The following is a 7,317-nucleotide window of genomic DNA, read 5'->3' as shown; positions in this document are numbered from 1 at the left end:
CCTCTCCATCACCGTCATCAAAATACCAAATGAGGTTGTACATTCACGCATCAAGTAAAGTTTCAGAATTCAAACCTAGACCATTCTCACTCAAATGCAGCCATTCCTTCTGTATATTCCAATAAACATTAAAGTCATTATAGTTTTCCTCCTCTCTTTCCTTACAAAAGCCCTGCCTGTATGTTCAAGGACTGTCAATGAAGGGCATGTAAAACACTGAAAGGTGAAGACAGAAAACAAAAGGAAAGGTCAGAAACCATAACCGTGAGGGTAAGTCAGTGAAACAGCATGATTTAAAGCTGTTTAGCAGGTTTTGGGGGTTTTGGACACCATCAGGGCCAGAGCTTGGAAAATGCATGCTTTTTCAATCCTGCATTTGGGATTTTAAACGTAAATATAAATCATGTTTCCACTGGTCTCAGAGGCAATTGCACAAATTGTGCTGTATGTCTGAGGGCATTTCCCCTAAGATAGATGACTTGGCAGTAGCAATGTTGCTCAGCTGCACTGTTATATATGCCAGAGGATTTTCTACATAAGTGTTATCAAACACTTGTAACTCACTGCTTCAGCACAAAGAGAGGAGACATTTACGTGATCACACCTCGTTAATTTTGAAGTGTAGGCCTAACACCGGTTAGATGTGTCTTTGCATATACAGCTCGCCCTTAGTGTTTGGGAACAATCACGCACCCACAAAGCTGCTGTTTCCTCTTTAAGTCTATAAATAAGCCCAGGAAGGACAAAACATGACAAAAAAAAATACATTTCTACAGAATTAAAGATCATTGATTGAATTTCTTTTTCTTTTGACTAATGAATCTGGGAACACGTGACTGTATTTGCATAGAAAAGATAATGAGCTGCTGCATTTTAATAAGGTTCATATTTTATTGTTCTATTTATTCTTTTACTTAGTAAATGTGCAAACTTTCCTTTTAGTATTTTTCTAGCAATTTATTCCTTTTAATAGTTCCAGTCATTTACTGTTTAAGCAAACAAATGAAATGAATGAATGAATGAAAAAACTCTGAAAGCATTATATTTTGTTCTTTTTTTAATTTTAAATGCCAAAAATATAACTTAAAAAAATAAAGCTCTTTTGTTGTTAATGAGGTATTTAAAAGAAGAAAGAATGTGTGAGTACAACATACAAATTCATAGGGTTAAAAAAGGAAAAGTGCTTTCTCACATCAATCTGTTTATGCTTCTGTGTGTACATGGGAATCTAATAGAAATATGTCTTTATTTCCCTCTTTATGCTTCACAGATATATGAAACTATTTGCTGAAAAGTTACATTTCAGCCTATAAATCATCTATGAAAATCCAATCATAATTGAATGACATTCTAAAGTCAGAATAGAAACAGGAAAGTATGTAATAAAGAATATTTTGAAAAGCTACATTTTTGATTCTAGTTATCTTGGTGTATTTGAGGGGAAAAGACAGATTAGATATCTATGCGTAGCAAAAGTTAAAGCGTAGGAGTCTCTCCCTGCTGATGCTGCTGGTGCTGGTGTTTGGTTATGTCTTGTGAAACCCCTTGCATAACTGCTGACATTAGTGGGTCTCGTTTTGGCACCACAAATTTGCAAAACCACCTTTTTTTCTTTAATAATGTGTGGAACTGATTCAAGAAGAGGATATAAGCTATAAGAAAGGGACATACAGTACGAGAGGAATGCTTGCTTTTCTTGTGGCCTGCTGTTGGTCAGAGGCGCTTTAATTTTTTGTTGTCTACATTGACAGATTGTTTCTTGTTACAAAACCCACTGGAGGTGCCGCTGTACAATGCACATTATTAAGTCAGGCCATCTTGTTACAATTTCCCTCTTTTCATTAACATGTGCTTGTATTAGGTGATTATAAGGGAGAAATAACTCTGAAAATACCTACAAACACATACAGTCTCACCAACGGTATCAGGCTTATCAGGTTTTGTGGATATGCCCCTGATCCCCTCTCATCCATCGCTCTGGTAGAAAAGACATTCAGCTCTTTGTTGTTGGCTTTAAGGGACGTAACAAGAGCCTGCTGAGGTGACGGCTCTGAAACACAAAGGACCTCTGTGTGTGTGTGTATGTGTGAGTGTGTGTGAGTGTGTTTTTGTGAACTTGAATGAGGCAGACTAAGAAAATGTCTCTCTGTCCTGATTCCAGATGTTCTTCTCTTCTTCTTTTTTTGACTGCTCCCTTTAGGGGTCATCGCAGTGGTTCATCTGCTGCAGTCTCACCTCATCATGTATGTGACACCAACCCTCTGCTTGTCCTTCACGGCATTCATGCATCCTCTCTTTGGTCTTCTGTGGTCTTTTCCTCATTTCTGGCAGCTTCATCTTCAACATCCTTCGTCCATTATATCCACTATGCCTCCTGTGCACATGTCTAAACTGTCTCCACATTGCCTCTCTAATGTTTGCTCATTAGTAAGATTTCCTGATGTTCCACCCCGAGGAAACAGGTTTTTCTTAAAACCCAGAAGAATAGGCATGTTTAGCTGTGCCCACTGTGGCCACCACACTGGTGTGACTGTTACCAACAAGTGGTTAAACCCCATTTTAATCACTGCAAGTATCACAAGTTCCCAGTATATTTCCACTCATTTTCCCTGTAAGTAGCACAACTGCAACCATGACTGGCTCCTACCGACATAGAGCAGGGCTTGTTCCCAAAGCAGCTCACATGTACATCTATAAGTGGGTCAGCCTTCACTTGTTAGCAGTTCAATGGAAATGTGACTTTCTGAAGTGTTTGTCAATTTGGCTGATTTGAAACAGCATGAATCTCCAGCTGTTAGAGAACAATATGTTATTTCCCTGCAGAAAGTAACCAACCAAAAACCTTAAAAAGGCAGAAAGCAAAACAAATATCTGTTTAAATCACGAGATATGATTTAAGCACATGCTCTGGGGATTTTCTCTACTTTGTGAACTGAAGTGATTGACAAACCAGGTGGGACTGCAGTGGAAATTTATGAAATACCAGTATTCCTTCAAATATTTGCTTTGCTGATAATGTTCCCTCAGCTTGTGTAAATGATGGGTCATTTCCTTTCCTCCCATATTGTCCAGGTTGTGCACTTGTTGCGTCCTGAGAAAATGGCTAAAAACAAGTACGCTGACATCTAGTGAGCACATAAAGCATTACCTTCTTTTCATTTACATAGCAGAAAGTTGTTTTTCTTCAGATCAGGACTCTGAAATTTGCAGGATACACAAAAAAGACCTTGTGTTGAGTTCTACTGATTTATTAGCACACACGAATACACTGAACAGTACAAAATAATGCATTTTCAGAGGTGCTGAGTTGTGTATTTAGAATGCTTCAGGTAAACCTTAACGATCCATGACACCACAGCTCAGTTTTACTACTTATAAATTAAAAAATAAAAATAATAATAACACAGAAGCACTCTGGTGGCATGCAAATAATCTCCTCTGGCCTTTTGTAACATCAAAAGGACCTAGCTAAATAAATAAAGGATATGATGATGGGCTTAAACATACACAGTTCTAATTACAAACTCAGATAATCAGCAGTATTTGAGACATTTTATGCCATTAGTCCACAAACACTAACAAGAAAGCTAAACGAGTAAAGCTTCAGCAATAATAAAGCATAACAACAACATATTATTTAAAATCACCCTACGGAGATTTGAATCTTTGCCATGCAGTTAACAGACATAAAAAAGCACACTTCTTGAACTGCTATATCTATATCTGTATTTCAGAAGCCTCTCACCTTTACGTATAAGCTTATCTAAAAAAAGACAGAAGATCTTTGAGGGATTGCAGCATAACTGCACCTCCTCTGTGACCTGTTCACGCTAAACTGCTTTAGCCAGGTGATTATGACACAGTCATCTTCACAATTACAGTTTAACTGATCAGTTTTATTCCCTGTAGGCAATACATTCATATGCTGTCAAAGTGTTTTTTCCATTGAAATTTACTGTGCACAGAAGATACCCGCCCCCACTCCCAGAAAAGGAGTCTACCTATGTTAAGAGACCGTAGTGGTCATTCATCTACATTCACTTTGATTTACAGTGGGGTGCAAATGGGAGAGATCCGGGTGGATTCACATGGCTGTCCAGGTGGTACCCAGGGTGGCTGTCCTGGTTCCTATGCCTGACACCAACACAGCAGTGCTGTGTGTCAATCCAGCCAGACGTCCCCCAGTCCAGCTCACATCACAGGCTGGTAGCACACCACGTCATTGGCTACTAATCTCATTCAGCATGCAATATGTACACGATTATATACAAAATATGTACACACAACAAAAAAGTGCAAAACAGCATTGCTCGCATCTCAAAGGCTTCACATTTCTTATGTTTCTGTTAAAGCATTTTTCTTTGTGCTCTTCTGAGCAGCCGACTGTGAGCAGGCAGATTTTCTTCACTTCTCTGGCATTTTGATAGAGCGGAAAAAGATATCAGAAACCCACGCTGTCAACTCTCGACAAGAATTGAGAGTGAAAGCAGACTTCAGTTACCCTGATTTAAATATGCTTCTAATTTGATCTCTCTGTTACACAAGAAATCCAAGAAGCACAAACAGGCCAAGACATCACAACGCTGGCTTTCCTCCTCCAGAAAGAAGAGGGAGCTGGGATCTCTGTGTTACATCACAGAGTTTGCCAAAATCTCACAGATAAAGAAAGGAATGATTAAAAGATTGAGGATTTTGGAAGAGATTTCTTTAGGCTTGGCTAAGCTGTATTTAGTGTCTTTGAAGACCGCTGATGCATTTTGCTAAGTGCTTTAGCCTGTGAATCTGTTTCAAAGGCCAGCTCTGACTGAATACTCCCACAGTAAGGCACCAAACATGGGCTGGGACTGTGGCTCGAGTGCAGCATCAACAACGTTCAGCAGAAACATCAAAAGCTGCCTCTGTGTTACTGCATATAGGTTGAAAAAAAAAATGCACGGTACTTGAAGTAAGAGGGATTTTTTAAAATATGTTTTTCTGCTTTTTAACTGCACTATCTGAGCCTTAAGGCAACAATCTTGTCAACTCAAATACCACAACATTATAACAAATTAAATATTGAACTTTAACCACATGAAGGGAATAATTAGTAGGGATGCACATAAGAAAAAATACAGAACAGAAACATACAATGTGGTAACATCACTTCAATCGACAGTTTGAGTTTTTGGGAAATAGCCTTATTTATTATTTATCCCATCATTTTCACTTGTTTCTGCTTATTGTGAATTTTGAGCCAGGAAACAAAATTCATCAACATCCCTAAACCTCACAAAACTGGAAAGTGTATAAATCACTGTGAGGTTTAGAGGTGTTAGACCGTTTCTTAACTACAAAAACAAACTTGCTGGAGTCCACATTTAATAAGCGTATTTCCCAAAAGAAAAAAGAAAAGTCTGTGTGTTCTCCATCCATTTCATCTAAAGAGGTGATTTGAGGGCTTGTAGTGCAGCGTGAGCTGGCGTGAGCTGTAGCCGGACATGCCGATACCCACGAGACCCAGCAGGAAAGCCATGCGCGGCGTAGCAGGGCCCTCCCGGCTCTGCACCACAGTCTGGGCTGCCTGGGTCTGAAAGAGAGAGCAGGGGTCACCACCACCACTCAGCAGCTGCGACAACCTCCACCACCGGGCACCACCATCATCGCCAGGGATGATCCTCCTGGTGATCCTCCTGGCTCTGGCTGCGGTTGAATCAGTGAACAGGTGGCCCTGGTCGCACACCTGCTTCAGCCCAGCAATCGTCTTACCATAAGGGAACAGCCGTGCTAGAATCTCCACTTTTGTGAATATTAAGTATTTGTTCAAGTATTTGTATATACTACATATATATATATATTTAAATATAATGTTTTTCCTCTACACCCCCCCCCCCCCCAATTTTTTTGCACATGTCGAGGAGCGTGTCAGGCTACATTTCACTGTGTGTTATACTTGTATAACTATGCATGTGACAAATAAAGAACCTTGAACCTTGAACCTTGAAGCACCCCATACAGCTGATGCCGGTGTTTCAGTCCTCTGTGGGGGGTTTTGGAGGGGTCTCAAAATTTAGTGCCAATCCAACACATGCCCTAAAGTCAGACACAGATTCAGTTACTTTCTGAGCTCAACACTGGTGTGCCAGGCACTATCCAGTGAAAACTAGGAGTCTCCAAATGTATTTATTTTATTTTATAAATGGAGAGATTGAGCGTTATATTATGAACAGTTTTTTATTTAAATCTATTTTTAGATGTCTGAAAAATTGACTTACACAGAGCTAAAAACATGAATATTCTCCATATTTAGGAGATAAAGTTATAAATAGTTAGCAAAGGAGTACAGCCTTTTGTTATATTGCTCATAAAAATGAAGTTCTGTTTACACAAATCACAATCCTGTTTTACCGGAGTACGAGTTAAGCTCCTGAACATAAGCTGGGATGAACTGAGCCACAGTAATAATCATTTTTAAAACAGACACAAACCATACTGGAGGTTTCTAAAACCAATACAGTCCCATATACCCTCCAGGGTCGCATGCCATGCTTCTAGAGATCTAATTAGAGGGCATTAACCTGACCCCAGGAAGCGAAGGAATCTCTGACTCAAATCCATTTAAGACAGGCTGCTCTAATCCTCTATCCTCAATCCGACCATGACACACACTAAACCTGGCATTTTGAGCACAGCGATGACTTAGTGGAATCATTTTCAAAAAGGATTTGTGGTGGTGGCCAGTGTAATGCAATAACAGAAACCTAATTTTTACCTATGTTATGGAAAATTCTTTGCTCAAATGGCTGCAAAAAGAAATATTACTGAGGTGAAATTTGTCATGGTTTCGTTTAAAATCTACAGCCTTTTGTTTTTCTTTTACTGAAGCACAGTTAAATTTGTAGGGCCTCGGCTCCAGAGCTCAACAGTTGTTTGTTGTTGGAGACGCTGCCTCCACTGTTTGTGCCACTGCAGATGTCCCCTAATGTCTACCCAAAGAAGAAAATTACCTCAAAGCATCTTACGTACCTGGAGGTATCTAATATATCCAGGGGTCAGCCGAGGGATGCGGAAAAACATTGTTGTTGTTGTTGTTCTCGCTGATGCTTCACAGGTGAGACCACAAAACCCCTCTGCGAGTTTCCCTCAGGACGTTCAGCCAGGCAACTGTTTCACTGGTTATCCCTCTGCTTCTTAGTGTTATGTGACTCTTTGCCCTCGGTTCTCTTCCCCAGCCTGAGTGTGGAGGCAACAGCAACTCTCCCCCGTGTCCAAAAACACACACGCAAACACACCTCACCCACTCACTCAGACACACACCTGCACAGTGATGATCTCCCCTGA

The 7,317-nt window shown here is 40.0% G+C and overlaps 1 long non-coding RNA gene across 1 annotated transcript; it reads right to left on the bottom strand.

Annotated features, from left to right (window-relative positions):
• Nucleotides 1-3,839: 3,839 nt before the first annotated feature.
• On the bottom strand, nucleotides 3,840-7,317 carry LOC143412605 (uncharacterized). Its single transcript, XR_013093119.1, has 2 exons — nucleotides 7,003-7,317; nucleotides 3,840-5,566 (listed from the first exon to the last, which is right to left on the bottom strand). It is a non-coding gene; the product is annotated as an uncharacterized LOC143412605 (long non-coding RNA).

Source organism: Maylandia zebra, linkage group LG15, assembly GCF_041146795.1.
Source record: "Maylandia zebra isolate NMK-2024a linkage group LG15, Mzebra_GT3a, whole genome shotgun sequence".
Classification (NCBI taxonomy): domain Eukaryota; kingdom Metazoa; phylum Chordata; class Actinopteri; order Cichliformes; family Cichlidae; genus Maylandia; species Maylandia zebra.
The sequence above is the reverse complement of the archived record's forward strand: the minus strand, read 5'-3'. Positions and strand labels throughout refer to the sequence as shown.